The sequence below is a fragment of the Coregonus clupeaformis genome, chromosome 33 (assembly GCF_020615455.1).
Source record: "Coregonus clupeaformis isolate EN_2021a chromosome 33, ASM2061545v1, whole genome shotgun sequence".
NCBI classification, from domain to species: Eukaryota; Metazoa; Chordata; class Actinopteri; order Salmoniformes; family Salmonidae; genus Coregonus; species Coregonus clupeaformis.
This window is the reverse complement of record NC_059224.1, coordinates 37,312,125-37,326,638: the sequence shown is the minus strand read 5'-3', so window position 1 is coordinate 37,326,638 and position 14,514 is coordinate 37,312,125. Positions and strand designations below refer to the sequence as shown.

The window sequence follows — 14,514 nt, the reverse complement described above, 5'->3', positions numbered from 1 at the left end:
ATTGTTCCAAAAGGGCGATTCTGATACCTTTTGGGAAAATATATAATAACTCGAATAACTGAAAAACAATAATAACTTTTGCTAAATAATTCCTAAAATTAAATTGATAATTATTTTGGGAGCGCTTGAGTTTGTTAATATATTGTTCCAAAAGGGCGGTTCTGATACCTTTTGGGAAAATATATAATAACTCGAATAACTGAAAAACAATAATAACTTTTGCTAAATAATTCCTAAAATTAAATTGATAATTATTTTGGGAGCGCTTGAGTTTGTTAATATATTGTTCCAAAAGGGCGGTTCTGATACCTTTTGGGAAAATATATAATAATTCGAATAATTGAAAAACAATAATACCTTTTGCAAAATAATCCTAATAATAAAGTATTGAACATTTTTTGTGTACGAGGGTGGGACATCAGAGATAAATCTCAGTCAGCGCCAAGAATACATTGCTGGATTCGGCCAGTGACGGGCTAAGAGCACCAAGATAGTCTAAAAAAAAACTGTATAACCATGGCAACCACTACCGTCCCAAAACTCAAGTTTAATGAATATCTAGATCAAAAAAATACAGGATAGAGCGGGAGTGGTGCCGAATGGTTTTTTAATTCGATCTAAAAGTTGGTGCGAGAGGAAAAGGCAAATCATCGATCTAAAAACAGACGGAAGAGTGACCTGAAAATCCTGGAGAAATCAACTATTCGTCTTGGCTCAGGAAACCTGATCAGAGCGCGCTCTTCTAAAAAGGTATGCAGAGCCTGTTAAAACGAAATCTTGCATATTGTATTATAGACCAATACCAAATTATGATCAGTAGTACTGAGCGTGAGTATGAATACTTGTTAAATAATTTTCCATCCTAATGAATTAAGGCATACATGAGATATCTGGTATTGTGTTTTATACTAAGGAATTAAGGAATAAGGAATAAGGAATAAGGAATAAAGATAAACGTATCCAGAATGTGTCGAACTACGGATTGACGCATTGGTGGATAAGATTTGACCCACAACTAGATTCCTAAAGGGACCCAGTTTGAACTGAGACCTTTTGCATAAATCCTATTAGGGGAGGTCCTACCCTATAGGTTGCGAGGAGGTAGAAGTTTAACTGTGGCAGAGTTCTAGACATTAGGTGGAGGGAGAGGTATGGTTTTGAGGGACGTCTGGACGCAGATAAACTCGAATCCATGCTTAAAACAGATACATAAGGTGTGTAAAGGAGAAATGAGCAGTGAGAGAGAAAGAGAGAGTTGCGAGGGGAGGGGCTGGAGAGAGCGAAAGTGTGGCTTTGGAGCGAGGAAAGACTGGAGTTGGCTGGGAACACCACGGGGTGATTATTTGAGAGGTGCCTGTGGGTTTCTGACGAGGGATGAGATGGGTGAGAAAGTAGAGAATATTTACATTTGCATTTTTGGTGATTTGGCAGACGCTCTTGTCCAGAGCGACTTGCAGGAGCGATTGGGGTTGAGTGCCTTGCTCGAGGGCACATCGGCAGATTTTTCGCCTGGTCGGCTCGGGGATTGGAACCGCGACCTCTCGGTTCTTGGCGCGGGCGCTACTGATCACTAAGCTGCCTGCCGCCCCATATGAGTTTAAGGTTGTGGCGTTGTTTGATCATGTGATAAGGTTTAATTTGTAATCGGACCATAACTAAAGTGGTTGTAGAAGTAATGTATAGGTAGGGGAGAGCCAATAGGGGGCTCCATTGAACTATTATGGTTTATTTGGCATTTCAATGGCATAAGGTGAAATCTGTATGCATGAGGGGAATTCGATTATGTATTATTATAGTATTATGGACACTCCGTAATAAATAAACTGAACCAAACAAGACGTTACTACAGCAATAGAGAATAGTTAATGTTGTTACGTTAGTTCTTAAACCTGATGATAGAGGAAAATGCAGAACGCTGTTAGAGTGTGTTTTATTTAGGCTACTAGGGTGTTTGAGACGGAAGGGCTGGCTAGACGGGGGTGATGACGTGGCTGGATGTGCGACGTGAAAGTATTTACTTTGTGAGAATCGTAGATGGTGTGGAGTGACTGGCGATGTCCCTGGTTCGAACACAGGTAGGGACAGTAGACAAAGCTTTCGCAGTGGGGCTATATACCTAGATTACTATGTGGATGTGAAAGGTTGAATTAGATAGCTTAAATAGAAGTATTCTAGAAAAGTCTATGAAAATATGTTATAAGGTTACCATGCGCTCTCCCCGAAGGAGCAAGGGGAGGGTGAGAGACAGTACAGTTCAGATGGTAGGAACATTATTAAATGTATGCTAATCAACGATAGCAAGTATTTGTTTTATTAATTAGGGCATAATCAGAGAGAACAGTTAAATAAATTGAATAGCGAACTGAAATGGTTTAGCGGGAAAATATATAAATGTTTGGTACATGTAGCAGAGTTAGGGTAATCAATTAAATAATAATTGTATACGCGAGGAATTTTGAGTGGTTTTATAGATTAGTTATGAGGAATTAGATTGATACAAACAATTATTGATGGGTTAAGACTGGGGATAACCAGGAGAAAGAGATTAGCTCATCTCGTTGGAATGTTGCCAAGGGCTAGGGGAGCAGTAGTGAAGTTAGGCCGTATTTAGGTCATGAAAGTGAGCTACCAAATTAAGGCCTGGCTATTTGTGGTTGTTTTTCAAATTGGGTTTTCAAATAAAAACAACACACCTAGTATGATGTTTATAAAGCCTTGTTTCAATTTTTGGGGGGGTTTTCAGCAGGTCAAGGGTTATAGGTCTTAAAGGTGCACACAGTGAATTTTATGGATTTTTTAGGTTTTGGCTGAGTTTGGGGTATATATGATTTCTTATGAGAATGAATGTCATGAGGACTTAATGAACACTTGGGATAACTAACATTTATGAAATATTTAGAATAATGGTAATTGTTTAGTATACTATGGGATTAAACAGTTCGTTAAATGATTTCAATGGCTTCTGAACTCTGTTTTAACATTCTGGTGTTAATTAATCATCCACACTAGTACATTCTAAAGGCATGAGAGGAAGACTTTAAGATAGTTTATTTTACTAAGTTGAGGGTAATTTATAGTACTGTGATAATTGTGAAGAAGATTATAATTTGGTAATAATATATTTGATTTGAACCATAAATAACAGAAGAGAGAGTGGAGGAATGGTAATTGGATAATGAAATACCAATATTAACTAAAGTGATTGTTTAGGTAGGTGGTAATATTGACACATGGCCAAATCATGTGTCAAAGAGGGGGATGGTTGGATTAAATATTAAATATATACGAAGGAGAGGACAAAATACTTTATTAAATATATACGAAGGAGAGGACAAAATACTTAAAAAAAAAAAAAAACATGTATGATAGTTTATTAACCACACCTGTATGTCAGAGGTTTTGTGCCCCACAGGTGAACTAAAGGAGAAGGTGACCCACTCTATCTAACCAGGAGACTGAATCAGGCCTGGCGGGAAGGGCCCTACCAAGTACTGCCTTTGCCAGCAGAATAGCTGAGAGATCCATCTGGGTGCATGTCACACACTGTACAAAACCAGCTACACCTGACGAACAAACACAGAGTTAGGAGAAAGATCCGATCACCACTATGGTTCGGGGGTTGCCTCCTTAACGAAGATTCCCTTACCCTGTCTGATCATCCCTGTGTGAGTTCGATAGAAGGTAAAGCAATGGGTTGGCCTCTGGCATCTGACATGTTCTCAGGGCAAGGGTGGGGATTCACAGGTCTCCCGACGGTAGGTAGCTGTCTGATTGTGGGGGCCATATTCCTAACACACACGGACCCTCCTGTTTCAGCCAGAAGTGGTAGTTAACCTAACACAAGTTGAAAAGGCATAGGAGACAGCTAGACGTAGGGAAAGGGGAAATTCTAGAGTACACCTCTCTGAGGGAGGTAGTGAGACCGGGGCTGTGATAAAGATAGTGCAAAACTATGGACCTGGAGGAAGTAGTACAGGTGGAAACGGGGTATAGAAATCTTAACCTGTGGTTGGAATGGATTCAGTATACGGGAAAAAACTATGTCTAAAGAGGACTGTTTTGCCTGTAGGACAGCCAAACCAGGGATAACAACTACTCCGTTCCCCTTGACAGGCTTTAACTCTCTGTCAGGTTTTTCCTCCATGCAAGCCACCTGGGAATGTGGTGAAAGAGTCTTATGGTAACTTGCACTATCTGTTTCCCCCGATAACAAAGTCATCCCGACCTGGGTTGCCTCAGTTTGAAGTCACAGGGGATTCTTATTATTGTTTTTCTAGGACTAGTAAGGATAGGATACAGGGTAGGGCATCTTAGCTCCTGCTCCCACACAGAGAATGTCACACCTAAAGAGACCATGACTAAATCTCTCCTCTTTGTTGCAGCAAGAGGATTATAGGAGCCAAAACCAGGCCCATGCTGACATCTGATGGATGTGTGGTGATAACTGATTGTGAACTCACCTACATACGCAAACAATCAAACGTGTCAGAGATTGGTGAGTTGTCACATAGAAAGTAGGACCTCCTCCCGGGATCCTTTGATGAAAGGATATATATTGATGGGATCCACAATCAGATCGCAGCTGGGTTTGAATCAAGTATTTTCTGGTGGTCAAACAATTAATAAAAATGTAGATTGGATAAATTATATTTAATATAACCAGCAAAAGATTTATTAACCACACTCGTGATGCAATAAAGGGATTAGCTGAGCAGACAGCGGCAACTAGCTTAATGACATGGCAGAATAGAATAGCTTTAGATATGCTTTTGGCTGAGCGGGACGGGGTTTGTGTTCTGTTTGGATATATGTGCTGTACTTTCATCTCCAACAATATAGCACCGGACGGGCCCGTGACCAAAGCGCTTGAGTGACCATCACCACGCTGGCGAACGAACTGGTTGAGAACTCTGGTATTGATAGCTCCATAAACGGTTGGTTTGATAACGTATTTGGTAAATGGAAAACTATTGTTGTGACTATTCTGGGTGAAGTTATGGCCTCTATGGGTATACTTGTTCTTTGTGGATGTTGCCTTATTTCCTGGCTGAGTGACTGGTTTGGTGAGTACTCTTCTATGGTGGTTACTGGATTTCTGACCCTAGTAATTGTGTTTTTGCTGTTAATGTGTTGTGCTGCTTGCATCGTCCCCTGTCTCAGGAGGTCAGTGGTAGGAGTGGTGCAGGCGTCAGGTATGATGCTGTTGTTACCGGCCCAGGATGATGCAGGTGACTCTGCTACTGACTCTGAGACCAAGCTGGATGATCCATGTTTTGCCTAGTAAAATACATACACGCATTTATTTTCAGTTCTTGCTCATTTATTAACTTACGTTTTCACTAACCACTGTGATTGTTTATTCTTCCTGATGTGAAGGTAAAGGATTCCTGGGTGGCTGGTAGCCAACTCAGTACATGTTAGGTGTAGGGGAGGAATAGAGGGTTAAAATTATTATTTTTATTTTCTATTAACATTAAATGTTGTGATTTAATTTCCATATCCTGTTATTCTTAAGGGTGATTATACTCTGTTTAGAGTGACACCATAAAATTGTTGGGTTTTATTTTTTGGATCTGTATGTGATGAATAGCTTGGAAGGAATGCATTAATGAGGAGCACTATACTGATATGGATTGTTTCACATAACAGGCTGATAAGAACACTCTCTCTTTGTTGTCTGTGAAACTGTCCTTGAACATGGGTACATGGAGTACAGTTTTTGGGGGCTCGTCCTTTTGGGTGCTGACTGTTGTACTATTAACAAAAACGTCGATAGAATTAACTGCATACATTAATGTTAAAATTAGGCAATTGGACACAACAAGGTTTTGAGGCGGTGCATGGCCAGTTGGCTGCAACCTCTCTCATGGCTTTCCAAAATCGTATTGCTGTCGACATGCTCCTGGCTGAAAAAGGAGGAGTATGTGCTATGTTTGGTGAACAATGTTGTACCTTTATTCCCAACAATACAGCCACAGATGGCAGTTTGATAATTGCCCTGGAAGGGTTACGAACTCTTAATGGTAAGATGAAGAGCCACTCAGGGGTGGACACTTCAATGTGGGACTCTTGGATGGATGCGTTTGCTAAATATAAAACGCTTGTTTCTTCTATACTTGTATCCATCTCAATTTTGCTGCAATTCTAGTGCTTTGTGGATGCTGTTGCATTCCATGCATACGGGACGCTGACAACCAGGATTATAACCACCGCTATTGATCCACATCCTGCAGATAACGGTCAGATGTTTCCTTTGCTTGCTATTGACGATGCTGACCAAGGATATCTGGATGATGAATAGCATTTAAGCTTTTTGTCACGTCTCTTGTGAGACGTGAAGAGGGGGAATGTAAAACTTTATCTTCTGATAAAGTTTTCCCTATTTTGCCAATTGCAGCATTTAAGCTTTATGTCACGTCTCTTGTGAGACGTGAAGAGGGGGAATGTAAAACTTTATCTTCTGATAAAGTTTTCCCTATTTTGCCAAATTGCAGCATTTAAGCTCTATGTCACGTCTCTTGTGAGACGTGAAGAGGGGGAATGTAAAACTTTATCTTCTGATAAAGTTTTCCCTATTTTGCCAATTACACTGTTAGCTTGTGTCACGTCTTAAGTTTTCCTTCTTTACTGTTACTTGGTCACGTCTCTGGGGAGACGTGAAGAGAGGGATTTGTCGTAGTAAATATATTATGTTATAGCTTGGTCTGACTAAAATCTTGTGCATAACCCATCTTGTGTTGGGCCTTTGGATTTAATACAATGCACAAAGACTTCTATCTTGTCGGCCTTATCAGCAGGTGGCTATGGACAACACCCACGCCATAGGTCTCTCAGTTCTCTCAACTCACAAGTTATTGCTCTGAGGACATACACACACACACCCCCACACACACACACACATACACACACACACACACACACACATCATCATTGTTAAACATACACACATACACACACACACACATACACACACATACACACACACACACACACATACACACACACACACACACACACACACACATACACACACGCACACACACACACACACACATCATCATTGTTAAGCACACACACACAAAAACCCCCTTCTCTTAGGCTGAACATCTGAAGACAGAGAACCCGACTCAGAGCCAATGCAATGGAAGTGACCTCGACCAACTCATCAGGACCAATCAGAAGATCAGAACTACTAGAATCAACCTACTTTATTTTATTGTATAAAATGTCAGCACACAATGTTTAGGGGCTCGCTCTCTCAGATATCTCCCTACGAGGTTGACGAACGGGTCCGTGCACGCTATTTACAGATATCTTTACCTCTGAATAAACTGCCTCATATTATACAATTATCCACCTTGTCCGAAAGTCTCTACTTGGTCTCCGTTCTCCAGTAAACTTGTTTTATCAACATTTATTAAGACAGTACGCACATTTCCCCCGTTTTTTTTAGGTAGCTCGCCATTAAAGCTAGTTAAGGAGGAAATCGACTAGTCTTGTTAGCACCAGCCTCTCGACATCCTTGACTTGAGAGTCTGGATCGGCTGCTTTGATGTGTCGGCACGAAGCGATGATAATTACTTCAAGGCGGCACCCTACGCTGGTTGGATATCCCCGTAAAAATGTTAGATAACTTAAACTTGCTTGTTAACAACTCGAAATTGACTAGCTAATCAAATGTATGTTTTAGTTATAAATTAACTAGGTATCTAATTATAGGCTGAATATTTCCTTACCCCACTGAATTTATATATTTTTCTTCTTGGATGTCCTCTGTTTACATAGTAGGGAAATTATGTGAATCACCAATACATTCTAGCTAGCTAGCTACTACTGTACTACTCATGTTCACTTCTGGCAGGTTTCCTCCCTGGCCCCTAATTTTGGCAATGCATGAACATGAAGTACCCTAAACATTAATGCATCATAGTCTGGAACAAAAAGATCAGACTACAGCAAGTATGACCAACAAAACCAAAAGAGATATGAATAATCTTCCAAGTCAACCTAACATTTCTATCTAATGCAACATTTACTAATGTAAAGATAAAGAAAACAAAGAGCATGTACAACATTTACTTTACTTTACAGAATGATATAATGCATGAAGCAAACATGGAATGACTTTGTGAAATGTGAATATGTCGAGTGAAGTTGTCTCTCATCCCATCCCTACCCTGGTGCAGTGGAACAATTCTTGTTCAGCTTCATAGTAGCATGATTCTGATTCTGGACATTTAGATGTCTATGGGACAGTTTTCCAATCATAACATTGTAAAACACTTACGGTGGGCTATGAGTTTTTCCCAACTTGAGACCCTAGGGGGGCTTATACGGACACAACAACTGCAATTGGAATTGGACAATAGTAGAAATAGGGCTGAGCTTGCTTTATGCAGGGTGCACCTGTAATTAAAAAGCTATTCACACTGTATATGTCATCACTATGTTGATAGGTTCATTTCAGTCAATAATTTTGAATGAAAAGGTCTATTGTTTTTTAAAATTTATTTAAAATTACATTTATTTATTGGTTTATTCAGATCCCCATTAGCTTTTGCCAAAGCAGCAGCTATTCATCCTGGGGTCTATTCAAAAAACACAAAACATGACAAGTAACAAAACTGATACCCTGATAGACGAGGACAGTCACACATTTTTTTAATACAACGATATACAAACAATACAACTCAAAAAATGTTGTGTGTGTGTGTTTGTGTTTGAGTGTGTCTGTCTGTGTGTGTGTTTGTCCCCTCACAGTCCCCGCCATTCCATGAGATGTTGTTTAATCTTTTTATAAAAAGGTCATTTTGCTGTTTGCTTGAGTAATTGGAGATGAAAGGGAGTTCCATTCGATCATGGCTCTGTATAATACTGTGTGTTGCCATTCATTCATTTTAACTTGGGGACCCCTGGTGACATGTCTTGTGGGGTATGTATGGGTGTCTGAGCTGAATGTTATTTGATTATGCAGACAATCTGGAATTTTCATTACAGTAATTCTTCTCATAAAAATATGAAGAGAAGCACTTAATCGCTTGTCAACCCTTGGCCATGAAAGACTGGCATTATTGTTGTTGATGTTAGTTCTGTATGTGCATTTAAGAGCAAGGCGTGCTGCTCTGCTTGCTAAGACAAGACCAGAGCCCATAGCCGCAGGAAGTATTTTGGTGGTGGGGGTGCTTACAGACAAATCATTTCAGGGGGTGGGGGCGGGGGGGGGACTTGGGGGTGCTACAGACAAATATTTTTGCCCGCACTACAGACTCTATATACAGTACCAGTCAAAAGTTTGGACACACCTACTCATTCAAGGGTTTTTCTTTATTTTTACATTCACTGTAATCCCAAACAGTTGTACTAGCTCATAAGTAATAAGGTCATAACAGTCAAATGTCGTTATGCAGTTGACCAAACTATAAAGTGTTGAGCTCTGTTGAGATTTATGCCACTTTAATTGAAGAGGGCTCAATATTTTATAGGTAATTTGTGTGGAACGCTCAAAAAGTTTAGGTAGTGTCATGACGTTATCGACGTCATGACGTTCTGGTGGGTGGGTCATCTCTCCCTCAGGAAAGCTGAGTCAGCCATCTTGAATTTGCTTTGATGCGGGGATGTTTGGGCCGCCCGTGTGGATGTGGAACACAGTTTAATTTGTTTTAATTTGTTTGCAATGCGCAGTTTTATGCTGCTCGCTTGAAACCACCACCACCTCCGTTTTTATCATTAGTCTTATTGCCTTCGTTTTCTTAAGCGCCATCTTATCATCACCTCTGATTTGGTAAGTAACTCTGTTGTTTTTTTAAAAATTGAATTTTGATAGTCTTAAATGTGGAACTGGGAATACATTTGTACAATGTGCACAGTGAATATTTGTTGTAAATAGTTTAAAAATCTAAGTAATTGTAACTTTAGAAGTTGTTAAATATGTGACAAATACGTTACGTTACTTCATCTTACAACGGTGTAACGTTATCAGCAGGTTTCCTGGATGAACTACATTTCCCATAATGCATGTTTGCCCGGGACATTGACGGTGGAGGAAGGTCCATGAGTTTTCGCTGTTCGCCGGTAATGCAAGTGCGTACTGTGAGTATACTTATTTCAATAAGTGTCTGCCTTACACAGTAAATATTTTACGTTATCGAGCTGTGTGTACGTGTGTGCTAGCGTGAAACGAACAATGCTAAACAACATAATGTGAGTGTGTTATCATGATGCTAACCAGGCCTGTGTTTGTATTTCTTCCTAGGCTCAAGTGTGTGGTTGTGAGATCATCTCGAAATCCTTTTAACAGTTCAGGTAGGATGTATTATGAAATAGTGTTACTAATGTAATACATTGCTAAAACCAAGTATAGAGTGTATTTGTTATAATTCATTGGTATTAGATTTAAAAGGTGATCGAATAGCTCCTGATTTGTAATGTCATTAATGCATTTCTTTTGAAGCAATGTTTTAAAAAAATGTACAAGTGAATAGGTTGGTTTACTTTTAAGTTTAAATTTCCCACGGATCTCGTTAAAGTTTTGACCAATGAGGTAACTTGTTAAGTTGTGGCCAATGGGAGAGTGGACTGGTTGCCGGGAAAGAAAAGGGAGGGAAAAGTTGAAAGAAGGGAGAGGAGAGACGTTAGTGGGGTTGGTGAAGGAAAAACGACCAAAGGAAACGATAAAGAGAGAACAAAACCATACCTACAGAGTTTTTTTAAAGGGAAATCCTGATTTTATTTCTATAAGAGAGTGTTTATTATTTAGTTAAGAAAGACCAAGTGGAGACTGAAGCTGCCGTCGCATTGTGGAGACATTCGACATCCTAGAGGTTAGCCTAGCATCGTGCAAGACTTGGAGAGAATTGCTTGTGACGATCAGTTCGGGTTTCCAACGGATGTCTGTTTCTGCTACCGAGTACTGGCTGCATTGATAGCTGTGTTCGGGGTGGATCTTGTGAGGACACCTGCACGGAACTACTATATTTTGCTGAGGCATTATCTACAAGTAGTGAGTAACTACAAATGTGGGGTGGACTTCGGGACTTTATGTATGTCGTCATTTTTTTTATGAGCTCCAACGCGCCCAGGGTTTAAGCAAGCTTGCAAATAATTTGGACATGGGGTTGTGGAAAATCATTGGGGTTTATAATTTGTATTTCTTTTGATGTGATACATTGAACATTTGATTAATATAGATCTTGAACCTTATGTCTGTTGTATTGGTGGAGTCATTTACTGTTTCAGTTTCATTTAATGCATGGGAAAGCATATCCTTATAACAATAACCAAGTCTATAATCATTCTATCTGAAGTTAATACCCTATTTGTCATTCACCCTAGCAAGTTTACAATAGAGATTCTTATTGGAGATGTCCTTCTCACCTAATATCCCATGCTGTTCAGATATTCTAAATAAGGTAATATCGTGAGAGTCAAATTCGAGCCTGGTGAGAGGGTTACACTAATAATTGGTTTTATTTTATGTGTTTCCACAGTCATTCTTTTGCTATTTCTCTAAATGTTTTTATCTCAACTGTGGGGTCAACAGTTGATCACTTGAACCCTTTATTAATACTTTGTTAAATACAAAGAACAACAACAGAAATAGCAGATCTATAAGCACACAACTTTGATGCTTTGCTTGTTAATATCTAACTTGCTTATCTTTTAACATTTTAATTTTTACTATAATTAGTGTACAATGAATGTTTTTGATATTTGTGTAATTATTATTGTAATGGATATTTTTTGTCCATGTAGGAACAACGTGATGTAAATATGAGACGGGCCCTCGTCCTTCGTGCACTTCCTGTGTACCTGCGTGAAGATGCCTCCAAGTTTTTCAGGACCTGTAATGTACTGGCCTCACTATCAATCCCTTTGCTTAGCTATTCAGTCAGCTTAAACATGACATCACTCAAAGAACTCTAGGAGAACCAGAGGGGCATTCCAGAAAGCAGGTTATGTGAAAACCATCAGTATAGCCAATTGTATTTTTTCCAACAACGTAATTTCAAAGTCCGTGTTTCTAGTTTGTCGCCGCATTGAGTATGAGATAAAATGTTTTTATATTTCATTTTCAGCCGATTTTAAATAAAACAAAATAGCCTAAAATAAAACATTGAACAACATTCAACCACTTCCTTAAAGGCTAATATAAAATAAAGTGATGTTAAATTCAAAATGAAAAGACGATGCATCTGAAACTCTGTCAGTGATTTATATAACAGCCGCAGCCAGAAAATGTCTGCTTCCTGTTTTCTCCCGTTGCCATGGTGAATAACCGTATCGGAGCTCCATTGATGATGGCTTTTACTAGTCGTCAGGCACAAGCTCAACTCCGAGTTAACGTACTCTGAGTCAACTTACCTAACTCAGATCAGCTGTTCTGTAACTGAAAACTCAGTTTCACTTCACAGGGTAAGTCAACTCTGAGTTCAGGGTTAGGCTCAGTTTGTTGAACCTCCTTTCTGGAATAGCCCCCAGGACCTGTTTATGAAGTTTACTTGAGTTGTTATTCTGCAAACTGACATGTAGAAATTACATAAATGAAAAGGTAAGTATAAAGAATTCCACTAAACAAAAGTATGCTTACAGGTAGGTGTGAAACTAACATAAAATAATAAGCATGTGTAAAGAAAATAGTTTAAACATGTAGCTTAGTTGCAGTCTAAGTGCAAAGTGACCCGTAATGTTTAGACATCATTAGCATGATTTGTATCCTTGAGGGGCTGAACTCATTTTTGTATTATTTGTGTTTTATAGTCAGCAGATGGTCCAGACCTCACTGACACTCCGGTGGCTCTCCTGACAGTTGTCACTGATGATACTACTGATGCGGCCCTCTTCAGCCCTGAGAGCATCTGTATTGTCGTGGAAGATGAAATACTTGTGAGTGGTCCCACAAACCTGGCTGACTCATTTCTCCTGCTCTTTGGGTATGTCTATGCACTAGACCTACAGTACCCAAAGAATCTCGAGCTTACATTCACATTTATCCAAAAAGTTGTGATGTGTCTTGAGGACAACAAACCACTGAAAGGGCGTCTACTGACACTGAAGAATGATTTGTTCAATGAGTGAATCACTCAGAATGGACTATTTGTTGAGCTGAGTATTGAGGATGTTTTTTGTTTTTTCCCCCTCTTTACAAATGTAATAATTTGCCTCTTCTACCTCATGTTTAATATGTTACACTGTTTGCCTCTTCTACCTCAGATTTAATACATTGATTGTTAATAGATAAATATCACAACATTGACGTATTGCCAAGCCCAAGTTTTTGTACTGTACTTGTGGGAAACGACTGTTGAATTCATGCACTTACCTTGATGTTGCCAGTTGAAGTACGGCACAGTAGAAACCAGTACTTTTATTTGAATGTTTTATTTTAAAAAAGTGAGTTGCAGCCTTCAAGGTACAGTAAGTGCCAAAACGTTTTAAATGGCTCCACATTCTAATAGTTGTCATTGCTGTTGAGGATGGATTATAATTAGAATCTTATTGAATTTTTATCATGAAGCCTTTGTGAGTTTTTATCATAATGTTTACTGAATAATGTGATATGGAGACCCAAAATACTGAATCTACCCTCTGTAGCAATGACCACTATCAGAATATGGAACTATTAACACTTAATGTACTTTAAAACACATTTTGTTTTTATGGAGTCATTTCCTTTTTTGTTTTAATTTATGACAAGCACTTTGTTTTGACTGAGCTCCTTTTGATTCGTGCCTTTTTAAAAGCACATTGTGTTGAATAAAAAAAAAAGTTAAATTGTCACTGTGGTGTCACTTTCATGTTTTCTAACATTATTCGCTGATTATAATTGTGTAATGGACCGACATCAGTATTTCAGTTTAGAATTAATTTTGATTGCATGTCCCACATTATGAGTTGAAGAATATTGAAAATTTTGAGTGTATTTCACACATTATATGAGTTGAAGAATATTTAATATTTTGAGTGTATTTCCCACATTTATGAGTTGAAGAATATTGAAAATGTTGAGTATATTTCCCACATTATATGAGTTGAAAAATATTGAAAGTTTTGAGTGAATTACTCCCTAATTATAAGTTGAGGAATATCAATATTTATAAGATAACATTGAGATAATTTAAGGCAACTGTAAATGTAATTTTTATTTTATGTAAACTTAAAACATTTAAAAACATCACAAAAATATTTTTGTGTAATCTGTTACAAAATAATTTTTGAGTTATGTGAACTTATTAGGGTTTACAGTGTTGTAGGAAAATAATAATAGTGAAGACATCAAGACAATGAAATAACACATATGGAATCATAAAAGCGTTAAACAAATCAAAGTATATTTTATATTTAAGAATCTTCAAATAGCCACCCTTTGCCTTGATGACAGCTTTGCACACTCTTGGCATTCTCTCAACCAGCTTCATGACAGCTGTGCCTTATTAAAAGTTAATTTGTGGAATTTCTTTCCTTCTTAATGCGTTTGAGCCAAACAGTTGTGTTGTGACAAGGTAGGGGGGGTATACA

At 38.6% G+C, this 14,514-nt stretch overlaps 1 long non-coding RNA gene across 2 annotated transcripts; it reads left to right on the top strand.

Moving 5' to 3' along the window:
* Window positions 1-9,345: 9,345 nt before the first annotated feature.
* On the top strand, window positions 9,346-13,776 carry LOC121549096. Of its 2 annotated transcripts, none has more exons than XR_005996739.2 (5): window positions 9,346-9,781; window positions 9,983-10,089; window positions 10,253-10,302; window positions 11,752-11,847; window positions 12,757-13,776. It is a non-coding gene; the product is annotated as an uncharacterized LOC121549096 (long non-coding RNA). The 2 variants fall into 2 exon arrangements; XR_005996738.2 differs by having other exon boundaries at window positions 9,980-10,089.
* Window positions 13,777-14,514: the final 738 nt, after the last annotated feature.